This window comes from Phocoena phocoena, chromosome 4, assembly GCF_963924675.1.
Source record: "Phocoena phocoena chromosome 4, mPhoPho1.1, whole genome shotgun sequence".
Classification (NCBI taxonomy): Eukaryota; Metazoa; Chordata; class Mammalia; order Artiodactyla; family Phocoenidae; genus Phocoena; species Phocoena phocoena.
The window spans coordinates 85,397,793-85,418,137 of record NC_089222.1 but is presented as its reverse complement, the minus strand read 5'-3'; the positions used below and the strand labels follow the sequence as shown (position 1 = coordinate 85,418,137).

Below are 20,345 nucleotides of genomic sequence, written 5' to 3'. Positions count from 1 at the left end.
GATGAATAAGGATAGGAGCCTAAGTTAAGGCAATATGGGTAGTTTAAGGTTTGCTACTCGTTTAACTCACTGTTAAAAGGAAGAAACATTTTTCTGCATTCTGTTTATGATGTACATCTAACATTTATTACACTATTTTGGTTCCTTTTGACTAGGAAGGCAATTAACAGGAGATGCAAGGTGCTAACACTTTTTATTACAATTTGTGTCTTTCCTTATTAGGTGCTTTTCATAAAAACAGATCCTTTTCTTTCATTTTCAAAAGTGGATTAGGCACTCATACAATTTTGCCCCTCAGAGTGGTTTGTACATGACTACCCAAGAGGACATCATGCTACAAATCCTGCCAGAATGAACTGGAAGGCGAGTGTGGCATTTGTAGCTTGAGAATGAACAGGTTGTTTGGTGCCAAGTTTGTGCTAATGGAGATGTCCTCTACGTGTTAACACCCAAAGGAGAACATATTCAACAACAAAACATTTCAGTTTTTGGCGTGTCTATGGAGAGTTAACTTTCCATTGCTCAAGGGTTAATTATCCGTTATGTGAATCGCTCCTTTTTCTCCCTCTGGCTGCTTACATCTAGGAATTCAGTTTCCTGGAGGATAAATAGGAAAAATAAAAAGAAATGGAAATCAAACTAGTACGTATCATTTATATATATTAGAAGCTCTAGAAAAGAATTCAGGGTAGGAGACAGAACTAGAGGTAGTTTGGGGATTGCCAAGTTGATTGACCATTGATTGACAATTGATAAAAGATATAATTAAATTTCACAAAATATTGTGGCTTCTTTTAATTATTGTTTATTAGGGTCAGCTTGTAGTAATATGAAGTTAGTCTCTGGATGTTATTCGTGTCAGCAGGGTACCATTTAGGGTGTTGGAATAGGCCCCTCTCCTCCGATGTGTCCAGAGCACCAGATGTGCCTTAGTGTGCTCCCGCTTACTGACTGAGGAAGCACCAAGAGATCCCACCAACTTTTTTACTCATTCATGAGAAACAGTTGCCCTTGGCTATTTTCAGCTATTATTTGCCTAAAACAGGGCATTTAATTAGTGCCTGTTAAGATCGTGGAAATGATTTGGCTGCCTGTCCTCTTGCCCCTCTCTTTATTGTGCTGTCTGTCTGCCCCATCCCTCTCCTGTCTAGTTCACGGGCATTCATAGCTAGTCTTTGTGCCTTTCCACATCTGACAACAGCCTGAGCTCCTTAGATGCTGAGTTTGAGGAAAGGAAGAACCACTGACTGACTGTAGGCAAGTATTGACAAGCTGGAGGAGCCTTTGGTCAATATGATATATTAGAGGCCAGTCTGGTACTTTCAAACTGCAGGAGCAGACCAGCCTGGGTATTTGGCCCCCTCACGAGTCCTGGAAAATGAAGGGAACTACTGCGAGCTCAAGGCTCCATGTCCCATCAGAAATCACCTGGGCATTGTGGAGATTAGGAAAGCTACCTTGGCAAATGACTGGAGTTGCTGTCAGCTAGCTGGAAGATCTAATATGGGAGTTTAAGGGATTCAGATATAGAAGAATCTGTTGATTTGTTTTCTGGATGTATTTCTTCCGTACGATAAGCAATGCGTACTCAATGTCAATGCACTGCCATATAGATATCATCCGTCCATTCATCCATTCATTCATTCATCACACATTCATTGATCCTCCATTCAGATTAAGGCAATTTGACATTGGTAGGAAGGGAGATAAATAAACATAAAATGTAGTACCTTTCCTCTAACCACGTGTAGTTTCATACATATAAAAAAACTTCAGTTCAAAGCAGTACATGATAAGTGTCAAACAAAAGCTACCGATTTTTAAAATGCAATTAATGTCAGAAGGGGAAGTTCACTTTTAATCTGGGTTATTATGGAAAGCTTCAAAGAAAAGTGTGACTTCACAAGAATATGTCTTGGCTGGTTATCTTGAAAAGGTATTTGGGAAATCATAGTTGCTGATGCTGATATGTAAATACAGCATCAAAGTATTTAATGTACAACTAAGTAGCCGAGAAACTAGAATAAACTGGGTCATTTGTATATAAATTCAATCTTACAAAATAAAGTGAATCATTAAATATATTCTCAATTTTCAGATAATTAAAAGCAATTTAATTTCTTTCTACCTAATTTTAAACTACTTTATACATATAGCAATTAATATTTTGAAGTTGTACATAAATAGAATTTAGGCTCATAATCTAACATGTATGTTCAATGAAGGATAATTACCAATCTTATCAGCTAACCAAATCTTATCTTTTGCAGATATTGTTCATAAATATTTGTGCAAAACTTCTGTGTCATCAGTGTGATAAAATGTCAACTACATTTCACTTATGGTTGATTTGCAAAACGTCTGATTGAATTCAAAGGCAAGTAAGCCTAGCTAGCTATTTTTAATAGTTGAATATAGGTATGTGATTATGCATAAGATAACATACATATACAATCACATGATATAATGAATCAACGCCTTCATCCTAATGTTTAAAGATATGTATCTTTTGAAAGGAAATCACATAAATATCAAAAAGCATTTGTATATAAATACGAAAGAATAATTTCTTACTGGGGCAATAATAATTCTGTTATTTAGCAATGTCATTTGTGTCTCTTTGTGACTGCCTATTTAAATAAATATAACATAGGAAGTGCTTACAGCAAAAATGCACATGCAAGATAATATACATTTTATAACGTGCACCCTCTGAAATGAAATAAAAATTTGGGGGATCAGCACTGGAAAACTGAATTATTGATAGTACACTGTGAAGGTTTATAACATAGGTTTTGAAAAGATCAGGTAACCATTTACAACCATTTAAATGGAAAAAAATACATCATTATCTTGCCTTTTTGTCAAAGGTGTACTGATCAAATTCTGACTTAAATACTCCAACTTAGCCATAGAATTCTTTCTTCCACAGCCATGTGGAACTCCAGATCTTGGCAACAATGAGGAAAATTTCTCTGTCAGGTTATATTTTTTAAATGTCATCTCTTGGGATATACTCTTAGATATTTGTGTTTACCTGTTTTCTGCTTAAAGATGCTCATAAAATTTCATGTACAGGCTACGGGATTTCAATAATAAAATATTTTCTAAGTATTAGATATACAGCTTGCCCTCAGTGCAGTCCTAATAGACATCATCCCTACTGGAGATTAACAGACAATTCTCCCAGCAGTCTGTGCAGCCTAAGTGTTAACTGAGGAAGGCACAACCTAACATAGGTCTTGGTGGTAATGGGGTAAAACTAGTTACATTTTTTTATATCAAACTTAAAAAAAAAATTAACACTATTTTCCCTTTCAACTTCTTTCTTTAGAAAAAAAGAATTAATGGAAAATCCCCAAGAAACATTACACATACAAGTAGTATGGTCATAACTAACATGGCCTAACTGAAATAGGCAAGTTTTCCATTATATACCATTAAACTTTCAGCACACTGGTCCTAATAAAACTCTGGGACTGCTTCCTATCACAATGACAGCTCAGGAATTTGATGTGCCTCACAAACTACAGGAATTGTGAAAGGAAGCTGACTCTTTGTTCTAGAGGTCACTGACAGACCCTGATGAGGCTGTAGCAGGGGTCAGTGTCTGTAGGGACCACAGGAATAAATGAGCATGCGTGAGTTCAATGGTTAAGAATCTGAATCACCCAGAGCAGCAAACAAAATTCCAAAGCCAAGTATCACTGTAATATGCTGGATGACTGTACCAGCTTGGACAAGAGTACACACAACAGGCACACACAATACACATCTGGTTAAATGTAAAATCAACTATTGCTAAAGCATTTTCAACTTTTAGGAGGAATCTACTGGCAATGTGTTAATAGCAAGGAAAACTAAAACAATAAAATAGCATCTCTTTCCAAATATTTAAGAACATCGAGTAAGTGCCCCTTAGGCTGGGTTGTGGTTCTTGGAAGTTTTAGCCTATGAGAACCATATTGGGGACATCAAAGACTCCTCCCTCTCTCCAAAGAGCAATTCACTTCAGATGCTGCCACACAATCAAATGCTTTTATGGCCACCATGTTTTTTTGTTTTCTGTTTTTTCCAGTCTTAATATTTTGGAACATGCTGGATTCTTGAAATTGGAAAGAAGACAAGAAAACACAGTAAGATCAAATACCTCTGAAAGAGCAACTAAGTAGGGACCTGACGGTAAAAGACAAATACACATTCCAACTGAAACTCCACTTCCAGGGACAGTGTGAATTATTAACAAGGACATGGAAGGCATGTATTGGAACCAAAAGCTGGTCTGTTGACTCCTCTGCTAGTCTCATATCAGGCAGCATGCAACCACCCCCATTTCATTCCTTCGACAACTTCCCAGAGCACACTCAATCAGAATCTCTTATATTGAGGACAATACTATATTTGGGTTTAATACTGTGAGGACAGTCATCTAGTTTTCCTATGTCACAATGATAAATTTCCCTGGAACCAAATAAGGATTCTCCTTGCATTCTTCTGTTTGGTATCACGAATGCAGAAGAATAAAGAAGAGGGTATGACAAATAATATTTTCCAAAGGTCGGGTGGAGGGAGTTTCCCTAACATTTAAAAACAGCCAGTTCTTAGCAAAGTGATCTTTAGAAGAACAGTATTAACAATATTCTTCTGCTATGCATCCACTTCTTTTTCTTGCTTAGCTGGGTACGTTATATATTCTGAGCATAATGTAAATGTGCAGAAGAGAGATGCATGAAAAGTTGGTAGAGAGAAACTCCAAACAAACCATGAATCCCACTTTCACTTCCCCCTCCTACCACCCCGACTACTACCTCCCAGCTGCACTCACTCACCTATCTCCCTCCTCCCACAAGCATGTTTGCCAGGCCTGCCAAGGCTGACATCCATCGGTGGCAGCATGAAACCTAAGCCTGCAGCTCCTCCTGAGCACAGACTCAAGGCTCAGCCATTGTCCATAGAGTGCTCTCAGCTGTGCACAGTAAAATCTTCATCAGGCCGTTGGATTGTTTGGTAGCTTTTTAAAAAAACTACATTCTTTTTTTCCTTTTTAAAAACACTCGTTATTTCCTGACTGCCTCAGAGACACCAAGAATAGAATCCTTGACACATCAAATTCTGGAACCTCACCACTCACCAGGACTATGGTTCCTGATCCAAGGAGTATCGACTGAGAATCAGCACAGTCTCTTGAGAGTGTCCAGGCCTGGCTGCTAAGCTCCCTGCTCTGATTAGTTTGTCAAGTTCACAGTGTTCCAGAGTGCTGAAGCACAGAAATTAGGGAGGGGAGGTGGAAGGAAAATCACTGGAGCCTCTTACGATCTAACTTCTACTAACTGAGAGGAAATGTCTTATAAATAAACAACAGCAAGAGAAACAAAAAAAAAAAAAAAAAAAAAAAGCCCATCCCGTCCTGCCAGAGGAATGTTCATTATTGTCTCCCGACGGAAAACTTTACACCACACCAGAATGCAGCCATGTCTCCTGAAACTACCTCCCTCAAAACAGAAAGAAAAAGAGAATCAGAAAGAAAAAGAGAACAAAAAAAGATTCTTTTTCATTTCCTTGAATTCTGTTGGGAAGTTCATGTCAGTTCCCAGTAGACAAACTAAGCAGTTTCAACAGTGTCACCGTTCTAGGATTTCTTGTGGAGGCTGCTTATTAGCAAAATTTCATTTCTGCCCAGATCATTGCTGTGCCATCCAGACATTTTCAGAAGGGAAGTTCAGGGAAGGGGTGGGGGGAGGGTGCGATTGTGGAGGAGAGGAAGGAGAGGACAAAGGAACATTCCTGATGAACCGGAATGCCCTAGACACGGCCATGAAAAAGCCAGCTCCACCCGCCACCCCACTACTGCTTGTTGAGGACTTGGTGATGCAGTGTGTTTAATCTACTTACTCTTTCTGCTCGGGAGGCTGAGGTTCCTACATTTCCAGCTCATGCTGGACTGTACCGTAAGCAACAAGTGAAATGAGTTCAGTGATCTCATTCTAGTCCTTCGACTCCTGTCCACATCGCTAAGCGACTGCACAGCTTGGCACAGGCCAGGATGAGTCAGCAGTCTCTGGTCATGAGAGGCCAGGCCTGGAATAGCAGGGGGGGTTTAGGTCAGAAGCAAAATGAAGCAGAAAGGCAGCCTAGATGGCAGGGCTCAGCTCCGCAATTCACGGAGATACTGCAGGTCAAAGTGAAAGAGCCTCATCAGCTCTGGGGTGAAGATTGTACAAAAAGGAGCAGCAAGGGGAGAACTGAGAACAGCTGCCTACCAAACATAGCAAGAACAAATTAGAGTACCACAGACGGAAAAAGAGGGCACGGGTAGAGGCCTGGAGGAGAAAAGATGCTCATTAAGATCTCTGGAATACCTTTTTTTCCATGTGCTCCTGAACTTGATTTAGGAAACAGTGGTTACCTATACACTATCCTGGTATTTAGGTATTGCTTTCCCAGTTTGGTAAGTAGCAAAACAAACAAAAGAAAAGCACTGCAGTAAAATAAAAAGAGGAAGCCTCATGTTCCATAAAATAATGTAATTATAAGTAAAAGCCTAATATCTCAAAGATGTGCATTTGGGTCAATAGTATCCTTGTATAGCCTGTAAAATCTGGTCACAAAATGGTTAAAGAGAAGCACTCCTTAAATTAAGCTTGGATGGCAGTAGAGAAGAACTAAGAGAAAAGAAAGACATAAGTTCAATGATGGAACACAAGGGAAATATGAACTTGTGTCTATATTTCTACCCAGTGGGGTCAGCATAGACCTCCAACAGCAAGTGACACTTCTAGTCAACAGGACTTTCAAACACCTCTTCCTGTGCAGCAGTACTGTCATAAGCAAGAGGAGAGGGAAAAGAAAAACAGCCAGAGGAAAAAAAATCAGGTTCAACCTGAAAAATAAATCAGTAATAAACATTTTGTTTTGGAAGAGGCAAATCACCTGAATGAGCCAATGGATAAAGAAAAGACTTAGTGTATGAAACAAACTTAGAGGAACCATTTCTAGACAAGGAAACTGAGGTGGGGACAGAATTATCAGCAAATAGTGGTGATGGCCCCAAAATAAGGAAGAAAGCAACTTCAAAAGTCAGATGGGATGCAGCATGAATGGCAGGGAAAAGAGAATACCATCAACAGAGCTGGGAAATGCTAGTAAAATATTTCTTTACAGTGCTTTGAACAGGACTAATAAGGGCCCACCATGTATTTCTAATTGTTATCCCTTAAGGACATACAGATATGTAAGATGTGTAAAAAATGTAAATTTTATTTAGCTTTCATTCCAGAGGTCATTAAATCATCTCAACATGTCTTTGATAAACGCTTAACCTTGAGCAAATAAACTTTCTAGCCTCAGTTTTCTTTTCTTTGAAATGGAATATTATTATCTTGAATTATTGTAAGGACAGAATCAGTGTTTGTCAGTCCTTATCACAGTAGTATCTATCACAGGTTGAACACTCAGTAAAGTGTTATTGTTTGTATTTGATTATCATATCATTTTCATAAGTGCCAGTGAAAGAATCATTCCCAGCGTATTGAGTGGAACCAATACGAAGACTCCAGTAAAATCAGTCAAGGAACATTCCTCAGAGGATGTTGCCTTAAAAAGCTTGTTTCTATCTGGATACGTTAAACGTTACGCTTGAACCCAGAGGATGTTAAAAATCTATTATGTTAAAATCTTGATTTGGGGTATCTATGTTGTCAAAGCAGCTTGGAGCTTAATAGTATTCAGTAACTAGAGACCTAAAAAAGAAAAGAGGGATTTTTAGAAGCTTCTCCAAAAGCAACAGGATAAAAGTGCTATCAGCCTTGACCGCATGATGAGGGTTTTTTACCAAAGGGAAAACTTAGTCCAGTTGATCATCCCAGTCTAATTGATTAATTGTGGGTCTGACCATCTGGCTGATGAATGCTGACACCCAGCAGTGATTACTGTGAAACACAAATCCGGATGTGCTCTCCCTGATGCCTCCCACAATAATGGCAACGCTGAACTTAAGGTTAGTTTTTTCAGGCCTCTTGGCTCAGTCTCTTCATGGAACAGCAGTTGTGGCAGGGAATATTTTACTAGACCTGGTCAAGCATTATCTTCTCTTATTTCAGTTACCCACTCCTTTCCAACTCCACGCCTACCTGCTCCTGAGCCCTCTCTTGTATATAATCACTTTTCATGCAAAGCATTCCATCTGTAGTTTTCATCATACTGTCTGATTCTCTCATTTCCGGTTGCTCTATTCTGAAAAATATTCGATTGGTCTAAAAGACCTGTACTGCTATATCACAGGGAATCCTACTGAAACATTTTTATCGTATCTTCTTTGCTACTGGTTTACTTCAAATTATCCTGTGCTTCCAAATAAAGAAAATTATTTCACCAAGCTCGTGAATCTGATTATAAGGCCCACATATGGCTCAAGTTCTTCATGAGGTTAATAGAATACAAGGGTTAACAGAAGATAATTTTTGCATCTTAAACCTACATCTGATCCTTAGTTAGGGTGTCCGTTGGAGAAGATTCTCCCCACAAGGACTCTGGAGCACATTTCACTGCTAGAGAAAAAAGTCAGGCTCACATAAATAATAGGAATCAATAGCAATGCCACCCACAAACCAATCAAGATAACCTGTACATGGGAGAATTCTCTAACCAAATCCAATTTGAATGCATATATATAAACCCTGGAGAATTACAACCAAATTATTTTATTATTGTGGGAAGGCACAGGGGAGTAAACTGACATAAAATGTCTTGCAGAAAGTTGGCCAAAGAGTACACAATGAAGGAGAATCATCCATTTCCCCTCTCCTTTTCCCAGACTGACTTCCATCTCAGAATTCATCATTTTTCTTGCTCCCCACAGATGCCGAATTCTTCTATGTTCCAGGCTGGGTTAGTGTTAATTTTCGGTAGAGAATGGCAGTAGCATGCTGAACTACAGAGTTCCAGACTGGGAGTTGGGAAATGTTTTTGGCCTGACTGTCAGTAAACAACTATGTGTCTAGGGCAAGTCAAGTCCCTTAACTCCCCATGTCTCAGTGTCTTCATTGAAAAATGATAGGGTTGGACTGCCTGAACCCCATAGTCTCTGCCAACACTAAGATTCTATGGTTCTATAGCTCATTTCCTTTTTCTCTCTGGCACCAACTGCTCAACAACTCTGCTTATAGTCATTTCTCTGCTCTCAGTTACTGATGGAAAAATATCGCCTTCATTTACTACCCGGAATTTGTAACCTTTCTCTCTTTTTTTGATGCTAGATATTTTGAGTCGTAAACATGAACATATCCAGATAGATGCTTTAAATTTGAAAGCATTTAAGGAGAATAGCTTTCCCATGTAGAAACATTTAGTGCAGCTCGGCATGGAGGAAGCCAGGCATCCAAAAGTGGAGCAAAGGGGCCAATTCACAAATGAGAGGAAGCCTTTCATAATAAGAGTCTCCAGACTCTTCAATTTAGATAAAGCTACCAAATTCCAACTACTTTTCCAATCAATCCCAGACACCCTCACAGACACTTAGGACTATAAATTTGAGGACCAGCACTGGCAGTGATGCAGTTCTTATTTCACCTCCACCACGTATTGCCAAGTAGGATTTAGGATGGCATAGTAATAAGAGCCAAGAGGACAATCTGTCATTTATTTTCCTCCAAACTTTTCAAAATTTCCCATTTGGGCTCTGTTTCCCAGTTTTAATTTGGTAACTGCCATTTTTCAGCATTTCTTTTAACAGGTTACTAATAATTTCTGATACAGGATCTCATATTTCATTTTGTGCTGCTAGAACTGCTGTTAATATTTCATCTGTCTTCAATTCAGCTCTGAATAAAGACTGCTGGGTTTTTAATACACGGTTAACACTTTGGTTCTGGGGATTTGATCACCAGTGTTCACCCAGTTTGTCCATATCTTGTTAGGTAAGAGTAGTAGATTATCTCAGAAATATCTCAGGGTGTGTGCTTAAACATTCTAGGGTTACATTACAGTTTCTTTTTCTGGATATTTGATGAAAACAACACAAACAAGTGTTCTGTGTTTGTTTTCCCAGGTAGCTTGCTATTTACTTCAGTACGAGTGTTCTGGAAGCAGAGAGCAATGGTTTAGAGCCAGGGCTCCCAGGCAGATCTAAGTTCAAATTCTGGCTCTGAAATGTTACTACACATACCATGTTAGGCCAGTTCTTTAACCTTCCTGAACCTCTATTTTTCTACTTGTAAATAGGGATAATAACGGTATCTACCTCTATTGCTATGAGTTCTCAAAAAATGATGGGTATCATTATTTCCCTAGCATTAATAATCTACATATTCACATTATAGTGTTATTATTTTGCAACATCTTTTCAAGGCTAACAAATTACTTTTGAGTCCAGCCTTTTGTTGTTTGCCTTATTATATTTACATTAAAAAAAAACTCTCAGTGAAATCAAGTAAAATATTTTAAAATTGGGTCCTTAAAACCATACGTACAGTTAAAAATAGTATATAGCATCATATTCTTATGTCACTTTTCAATCTAGCATCAAATTCTCAAAACTCTTTGTTCATCTAATAGCCAGGCCTGGATAAGGCACATCATACTAATGCTAAACCATTCCATAAAGAGATGATTGACTTCCCCCTACTCCCAAACAATACAGATTATTTCAATATTCTTTGGTCATGTATCAGTCAGGGTCCATCAGGAGAGAGAAACCACACAGCAATTTGAATAGGAAAAATTTAATATAAAGAATTATTAACTATAACAGGGGATTGGAGTAATGAGGAAGTAACTAATAAGAAGAGGATTGTGAATTATATAAGAATAAGCAAATATAAGGAGCAACCACAACTTCTAGGGCTGATACAGAGTGCCCAAGGAAGAGTCCCTTACACCTCTAGACTGGGATCTAGTCCTTGTTGGACAAGGCATAGCCAGTGAATGAATGAATGGCAAAGAAGTTGCTGGAGAGCTGTCAGTAAAACTTGCTGGAAAACTATACTCTAGGGTGCCAGGGAAGCTGTTCACAGGGAGGCTGTCTCATTTGAGGCACACTACTACAAAAACCACCCGATGTGTGTATGTGTGCACGTGTGTGCTTGCATGTGTGTTCGGTGCTGGACGTAGCCCCTGGCTGCTGGGCACTGGAGAAGCTACCTGTGCTTCAGCTGCTGGGCACCGGGGCAGCTGTGTGTGCTGCAGGAGCCAGGCCTTAGAGAACCATGTGCACGGCAGGAGCCTGCCAAAAAATACACGGGGGCCAGGAAGGAGAACCTCTTTCTCCTATGATGTCTGTCTGATTCCTCACTGACAAAGCACACTCACACAGTTAGGAAAGGAAAAATATTTAAAGGACCCAGATACATTTTTGTAGAGCAGGCAAGGAAGGGTAAATTTGGATCTGAGAGGCAGTATATTGATAACTGGTAGAGTTATTTCCTTACACACTTTATGAAATAACTCACTTTGGAGATTACAATCCAGTGTTCTCTTACTTACTATACTACTTACTAGGCCTGCTATTTACCTTTAGTAATATACTGACTTTCTGCATAATGAAATAAATATTGTCAGAATTAAGGAAAATAATATTCTACTAAATAAAAGTGGCAATACTTGTATTTGTATAATGACCTCTTTTCCTCCACAAATGCTGCCCACATATGTTTTAATTGTTTATAATTAACAGATTAGGAAAAATGTAAAGAAATACTAAACTATTGACCTAAATTTACGCATTAGTGATCCCAGTCCAGAATTTCAACTAAGTGGGTAATCAGGAGAGTCACTGAAAACAACCCACAGCTTCAAGAATGGTAAAGATGACCTCAACTATTATTTTTCCTTTCTCTCTCCTTTTCTTTTTGTTGACTCTAGAACCCATATTTGCTGTTCCATGACTCATTTTGGGGGAGGCTGTTAACTATGAGTTGCTATTTTTCAGAAAAAATGTCACATATTTAGCAGGAAATTTTTCCTATGATTCTTGTCCTATATTGTTCTACCTTCAATATTAAATAGAAAAGCATGAGTAAATGACCAGTTTAATGCATTCCTCAAGGTATACAGTGATCATTGTCAGAAATAACTTTACATACAGATGGGGAGGTATACTCAAATACCTCCACTGTTTTCGCCTAATTCCTTAAGAAGGGGACAGAACCTTTTATTCTATAACTAGAGGTAGGGTTTAAAAACACAAACACTTGACATTAGAAAGCATTGTGGTGGTGAGAGGCTGAGAGCACAGAAAGCAACTGGGTGAGAAGAGGGTCCTGTGGAGAGAAGACTGTCTCAAGACTAAGGCCACAAAACACCCATCTCACCCATTCACCTGTTTTTACTGATGCCTGGCTATAGCAATGCTATCTGTTCCCACTATTATGGGAAGGATCTACTTGTTTCCTTCAGTTGTGCTTTCTGAAAACCAGTGGTATTATCGAGCAAAACAAGCCCTGTTGGGCTGTCTCACGATCACACTGTAGGCAGTGCTGGCAGCTGCAGGTGGTTGTCTTTAGGATTTTCTTTTGTTCGTGTTGTGTGTGAAGACTGAGGATAAACCTAATGACACTGCATACGTTGGATCCCCACCTCCCCAGCAAACACATATGCACACCTCTCCCCTGCAATTCCTGAGTCCAAAAGTAGATGATGACAAAGAAGAATTGTAAGTCCATGTGAATCAGGCGGGCAAGTCCATTTTATTTGAGTTTGCCCTTCTGTTCAGCTGGCTTTTCTGCTCCGACCCACTATACTTACCCTGTCGGCTGCTCTTACTAGCAACATGCCTTTTTAATCAGCCTTCCTGGGGTCTGCATTTGATTACAGCATTTGTGTTCTATTTTGATTCTTTTGTACTATGCCCTGTGGTGTTAGCTTGAAAGGTGTTATTTATAAAATGAAACTCTATTGTATTGCCACTTGGATTCAAAGAGTACATATAATATTAATGCAGAATGTATTTAATACCTTGAATCTATTAAATCAATTTCCTCATGAGAACACAGAATGGGAGGGAGGCAAGTGGGTTGGTAACCCAGGTAATAAGACTTCAGAATCACCTGCACTTTCCTTCACAAGCATTCATGAAAGCTGGCATGAGAATCTTTCTCTTAACGTCAGGGTTTCCAGAAGGAAGAGACTACCTTTCCTCAGCCAGATCAGTGCAGTGTGCACCTGTTTAAACATTCAATCATGAAAACCAAACATTTTCCTAGGCCTCAGATGCAAATTTTTGACTAAGGAAACCATGAGACGAAACACGGATATGACTTTTTTACTACCTAGGAAGATTTAGGTAAAGAAGGAAACCTAATCACCTGTTTCCAAGGAGCTGCTTGCAGGATTTGTAAAAAGAATTAGATTCATTATGTTCCTAACTCCCCTCAAAAGAAGGCTAGGAAAATTCTAGTGATGCTAAGAACTGAGGCAGAGTTTCCAGGGTGGCATGTTCAGAATGATGTTCTCGCCTAGCCAAAGCACAGGTTTCTTTATGGCTGCTGGGCCTATAGTCAAATGTTTATGAATCAGATTGACGAAGGGGTCCCCACATTTTCTTCACTTCTAATTTTAGTGCAAACTGAAGACTGGAACATTAAATCAATATATCACAACTTGCTTGTCACATCTGTTGCTGTACACATTCCATTCTTCCACTATAACCCTTTTTTTCCTGGTGATACATCTGAAATCATCAATGGCTGCTCTTCAGGTAAAGAATAAGGAAGGATCAGGTGTGGAAGATAGTTCAGCAATCAGGCTCTGCAGAACTTGCTAAAAGAAACTGTCACTCACAGGGGAAGCTGGCTATGCAGTCCTGGAGTGAGGGTTCCTAGAATTTCACCTGTTCTCACTCACTTGCTCATTGTATAACTCCAGGAAATTTAGGGTCCAGTTTTCTAATCACTAAAATTTGCATAACTATATTTACACCTTTCTACTTGCATTGGACTTCCTTAGGGATGAATGAGATAATGGTCTGGAATGCTCTAAATTCTCTGCAATGAAGGTGGGATACAACTGCACAATATTATTAAAATGATAGTTCAGATCCCCTTTTTTTTTGTTTCTCCAAATCCAGATACGAAAAACTAACAAATGAATGAATTTCCTCCCCTTTGGGAATGAATCATATGCCCTCATTCATAAATGACATCCCAAACATGAGGAGCTAGGATGTGTTGCGAAATATACATCCCAATCTTGAATGCATCCAGTTGTAAACTCCTTGTATGAAAAAATCACATTATTTATCTCTGTATCCATCTAGGTCCTACCATATTGATTTGCATCCTGTAAGTATTTCATTAATATTTGTGGAATTGTACTGAAAAACGAGATCATACAATTCCAGAGCTGAAAGTTGCTTGAGATCATGTGAGTCCAGTTACCTCATTTTGCAGATGAGAAAACTGATGCCCAGATAAATTAAGTGACTTCTCCAAGTGCAATATTAATAATGTTATAGGTCTTCGAAAGAGTTAAAGATCTGTCACTGGAAATATATAACTCAATCAATTAAAACAAAATGAATGTTCTTTTGTCAAAATAAAAGTACTCTTCAGCTCAGATAATCTGAAGTATTCTAATCTAACCAAGGAGGTTGAAGCCTAAAGCAATAAGTAAACTTCACTAAATGGCTATAGACCATACGTGTGCTAGAAATGCCATTACTAAGGTTGTACATTTTAATACCATGCCTATCCCCCACTCCATTGGTATATTTTTCAGGTAAAGTTAAGGTTGTGAAAACAAAAAGGAATTGCAAATCCTTAAAATTATGTAGGATTCATGGAGGTACAATTCAAAAATGAAATTACTTTCATTTATTATTTCAGTTTACTATTTAGCCATATTGTAGATGGTAAACCAAATTTAAATTCCAGGGTTCGGGAAACAAAATAGGACAAGACACTTTATCCTTTGTTAAATAGAAAGTGATCAGGACTATGAGAAAGATAATTTCCCTTCAGTGGAAGTTACTCATGTGGTATTTGCAGAATCAAGTTTGTTTGACTCTTGGCCTGAGTTGTCTGGTTAAATGAGTACCATGACAATAAAAGCCAGTCAAACTATCCTTTTGACCAACTTCAATTTTTTTGAACAGTATTAAATTTCTTTTTCTTTGCTTAAATCAATCACGATATTTAAATTCTTGATTAGAATGCAAACAATTTGTAGTCAGGTATTTTAATGATCTCCTAAAAACTGCAGCAGATTGACTGGCATAGAACAGGAACTGAATAAAAGTAAAATGTCAAGTACTGTAGAGTAGGAATCTAGGAATCTCCAGCGAACTACTTCTCATTTTTCCAAAGCTCCTTTCACAGTGGAAATCCCTGAAGGTCACAGAGAACAGAACTTGGAGAAAAGGGGGACAAGTGACAGCAACAGACTCTAGGCTTCCAATAGTTGGAGGGCCTGTTGGAGACTATCATTTGTATATTACCAAAACTTTACTCCAGAAATATAATCAGGTTTTCACAGATCAAGTTCAAATTATTAACTTGATATTTCAGCCTCCACTTCTTGCTTCACCTTGCTTAGGCATCCCAGGTTCCAGTACTACCCAACAAGTATTCTAGAGTGTAGCCAGACTATATTAGTGTTTCCCTTTATCTTGGTATTGCCAAGTGAGTCCTGAATTTTAAATTTTGTATTCTATTATCTCCATGATTTATTAAATCATGTCTGGACTTCTGTGTTGGAATATTATATATTCATTTACTATGATTCAATAAGCATCTACTATGTGTGAGACACTAGGAAAATAAATAGGAATAAGCCTTACTTCCTGCCTTCAAAGAATTGAGGAATTCACAATGCAGTGTCTACTTCCCATATATAGCACATATGTTCCTGACTTTTTAAGCTTTTGTTCTTCCCTTAGCTGGAGTGTCCTATTGTCATTCTTTTATCAGTCTGATTCCTTTAGTTATCTTGTAGTCCAGCTTATGTTCTATCACAGCCGTAAATCATTTTCCAGTTTTTGTAGTCCACATTAATTTTCTTTCTTCTTTTTTTTTTTTTTTGACTAGTACAGCTGGAATAGACACTATTGCCTACACAATATCTATTCCCCTATTTCTTCCTACTACAGACTCCTATTTTGTTCAGAGTGGCAATGTGCTTAGTCCTGAATGATGAGTTATAATATTTCTAAGCCAATTATGACAAATCTGTTCCCTGATTTCTTTGCCTCCCTAGCAACCAAGGGTGGCCTTGGGACCCAGTCCTAGTCAATAAGATCTATGTGGCAATCTGCTTGAGAAGCTGGTTTCTCAGAAAGCTTTTTCGTTTCTGATAGAGGTAAAAAGTGATCCTTCTGCTTCCCTCTTCTTCCTTTGAATATGGACATTATACTTCCAGCTGCAGCAACTATTTTGTGAACATAAGGCAACAAGCACAAAAAAAAAGCAAAGATAAACCCAGAGTTGTTGGCCCTGAGTTTATCACACACCAGCAGCTCTCTAGCTCTGGACTTGTTACGTAAGAAGCACAAACCCCTATTTGTTTAAGCCACTCAAGTCAGAATTTCTGCTACTGAACACATTTCTAACCAAGAAATAATTTTCATAAGTTGAGTTATCCAAACTGTTCTTCCTAACTAGATGGTAGACACCGGTCACATTCTTGGTATTTAATAAATATTCATTTGCCTCATATCTTGATTATATATACTAGACGTTCAATAAATGTAATGAAATGCTCACTCTGAAAACAAGGGGGAAATTTCTTTTAAGAAAAGAGGATTAAACCAGGTCAAAACAGAAAAATTTGAGTATAAAATAAGAAGTTTTATGACAAGAATTTGTTACAACCTAGTTCAGTTATTAATACAATAAAAACAAACTTGTAAAATTTTCTAAAATTAGTAGAAATATATTTTAAGTAAGAAATAAGACATTAGACTAAGCCCCAAAGGCATGGATGTTTTAAAGAAGAGATGATATAAATAAGATTTCTATTAAACATAGAGAAAACAATGCAATGCAGTTCTGGCTCTGTTAAAACTAAGTGAGGAGACTACACGCGTTAAATATCACTAACGACAAGACATTTTCTCTACCCCTCAGGTAGCACGGCTGTGACTCACCCAAATGCTCCACACTCCTTAGCATGCTAATTAGCTTCCAAAACCTTTCACCTGACGTTTGGACCCACGAGTAAGGAAACTATTACAGTATAGCATTTGATTTTAGAGAAAAGGCTACATAAGTTAGGACAGAAGCTATTTTCAAGTCTTCCAAATACTACAAATAATGGGGAACTGTTGAAGAGAGAAATAAGTAGCTTTGGGTCGTTTTAGGTTAGTGACCTTAAATTTAAGGTATGATTTAATCAGAAGCCAGAGTAATCACAGCAGGAGGTGGGGAAAAAGACTCAGAGCTGCCTGGATTTGGGGAGGACTTTGGTGGCAGCTTTCAGCTCGAGCTAAAGCTGCAGGATTCTGTCAGAGGCTCCACAAACACAGGGCTGCATTATGTAATGCATCTTGTATTCCTTTGTGAACTATTCCACAGCTAAGTTTCATTAGTTTCCCCTCTCTAGACATTTTACCACTTCCAGGCTGCAACCTGTCCAGAAGGGAAACTTTCTACCTCAAATAAAAGTTTAAGTTGCAAGAAAACTGACATTTTTCCAGGAACTAAATCAAATTAATTTGAACTTTATACAGACTAGGAAAATACTTCTTAAGCTAGGTGGACCAAAGTAATCTCATTTGAAGAATTTCCAGATAATTCAGCAATAGTTTGAAATAGTTATCAAACTTTCTCTCGAGCTGTCATTTTCTGGTTATGTTATTCTGTGTTAAGTGTACCACTCTCAGAGGGTCACCGTTCAATATAGCACTTTATAGGCAAAATTGGAAGACAGCATGTTGCATGGATGCTACTTAGCAATACATTCTCATAAAGAGTATCTTTGTTTTTCAAAACAAAATTTATTTTTGTGCCTGTCATGAGGGTATTCTAAGGTTAAACACAGCCCTACATTATCAACTTTAGTTTTGGTATATAAAAATCTATCTTTTAGCAGTTTAATTATTTTTATCAATTACTAACATAATATTACGTAATATTAATTTTGATCAGCTGTAAAAATAATTTAACTGTTGGACGGATTTTTCCCTCTTAACATTTCAAATGTTGGTTTAACGCCTGTCAATTAGACCCCTATGAAAGTGGCTAAGGTTTACTGGGGAATACTGCACAGAACATGTCTATTTGAGTTTCTGGGTGGTACACAGTCAAAGTTTAGATGGGAACCGCCAACGACCAAGTGGTATAAAAAAACGTGGAATGTGAATCTCAGCAGGTGGCACTCTTCCTTCTGACTTTGTCTTAAATGGATACCCCCAGACTGTCATCTCTTGGGCAGAGCACGAGACTGAAGCATTCAATCGTGCTTACAGTGCTTAAGAACCAACTTCATGGGAATTGGGAATCGGGGAAAGTTACAGGTCAGGTATATGAATTTTGATTCTGCTGGCCTTTTTTCATTCAAAATGCATCACTCTTAAACCCAGAATTACGTCCTATAAGTTGAATAGTCATATTTCCCTATTTACTCAGGATAGTTTCAGTTCCAACTGTTCAGGCACAATTATTAATAGTGGTCACTTTCACTCTGAAAATTGCCGTAGTTTGGATGATAAATTATGGGGTTACCCTACATATAAGCTTTAAAAAATTATTTATAACACCATTTATAGTGATAATCATTCTCTTTAGGGCAAGTTAAAATAGTCACTATTGGTCAACTTCTGTAAAGAGAAAGAGATAAACTAAAACTTTATTATTTTAATCCTAATGCTTCAACTGGAGAGATCTTGCCATATAAAAGTTTATTTTAAGATAAGAATAATTTTGGAAAATCATATTTCTATGAATTATTTAGGTTTTTTAATCTTAGATAGTACTGGGTTTTTTTTTAGCCGTATTTCATACAAGAAGGTATATCTGCCCCTAAATTTTGTTGTAACGAAACAAACACAGTTTATGAAATAAAATTATTTAACTCTTGGATCTGAAGCCTAATTCAACTGTTTGCTCAGTTGGCAAATTCAAATAATCTCCGTGAACATCATTATTATTAATGCCTTCTAAACTACCTTTAAGGACATTTTAAAAACCAGAAGTGAAAGAGCTATATAGTCTGTAAAAAACTGACATGATTTCAAAATAGTTATTATTATTCATTTTTATAATAAAGACGGCTTTTGGATGGACTGCAGAAAAACTGCAGTAACTAAGACTGAGCACACATATGGGAACAGGGGTCTTTCTCTAGAATCTCCTTCTTTTACAGCTTCATCACATTCTGGGTGACACCTGTGCATGGACATTCGTGGCCCACAAAGATCTAAGGGGGAAAGACTATGGACCTTGTGCATAGAGGCCTGAAAATGAAAGGCTGAATTTTCAAGTACACAATTGTGGTCAAAGGTTTTGTTGGTGGTTTCATGAGTTTCTGATATAGATAATCTTTCCTCAAGGGGAAAAGGAAAGGGAGACTTGGGAGCAAGAGGAGCTGGAGTAGAAGGGCTAGTTTGTGGAACAGAACAATTTTCTCTTTGCTCATCACATTTTAAAAAGAGATTCCTTGATCCCTACTGATATACTCCTCTTTCTTCTTCTTGATGATTCTCCTCTTTCGTCTCTGAAATTCTAAATTCTTTGGCCCAGAAAAAAATCTAAGTGTTCAGAGTTAATTCTCTTAGTGTGACATCAAAATTACATGGTAAATGTTTTTCATCTATATGAATGTAATCAAATAATTTTATTTTTTAAAAGGCCTCCAATTTTTTCCCACAATTTTGAAGAGACATTTCTTTCTTTTAGTAATTATAGGAAAGTTCTTATAAATTGCCCTTCATTTAAATAATTCAACAGGTAAATACACTAAATGGAGAGTTAATTCTTTAATGTGTGGCATTTTTGTCTGTTTACATTGACTACTGTGAGATTTAGGGCTCTAGTACCTAATGTGAGGCCCAAGACCTTCAGGTTTGTACAAAGTTTTATCAAGCAATTCTCTAATAATTCTGTTTTAAATATGTACTATTTGCAAAGGTGACTGGTGGATAAAAGAGGAGTGAATGGTGAGAACCTGCAGAGGGGAGAGGAATGCCAACAAGACTGTACTTGTGTACCCATGGGCTGAGAAAGAGCACTGGAAATCTTCTCCCCATCACTTAGAAAAATCTCTCTCACACATTCCAACTATTACAAGTTCATTTGTGTTTAACAAGCCCCTGTTTTAAAATGCAAATCTGCCTTGTGAACCTGTAAACCTCATTCACACCTTACTGTTAATTACTTTTATATTCTAGAATCTGATCAACACTTAACTGATATTGGCAA

General features: G+C 37.8%; 1 protein-coding gene across 10 annotated transcripts in view; it reads right to left on the bottom strand.

Moving 5' to 3' along the window:
• The window catches only part of ZBTB20 (zinc finger and BTB domain containing 20), a 798,335-nt gene that overhangs the window by 279,265 nt on the left and 498,725 nt on the right, over nt 1-20,345 (bottom strand). Inside the window, exon 4 of one of the 10 annotated variants that reach the window (XM_065875975.1) lies at nt 5,893-6,078. The exons of 7 other annotated variants lie outside the window; for them this stretch is intronic. The gene's annotated coding sequence lies outside the window, so the exon portion shown is untranslated. Of the gene's footprint in view, nt 1-4,829; nt 5,196-5,892; nt 6,079-20,345 lie in introns of those variants that run through there. 2 more of the 10 variants (XM_065875984.1, XM_065875987.1) reach the window with 2 other exon arrangements.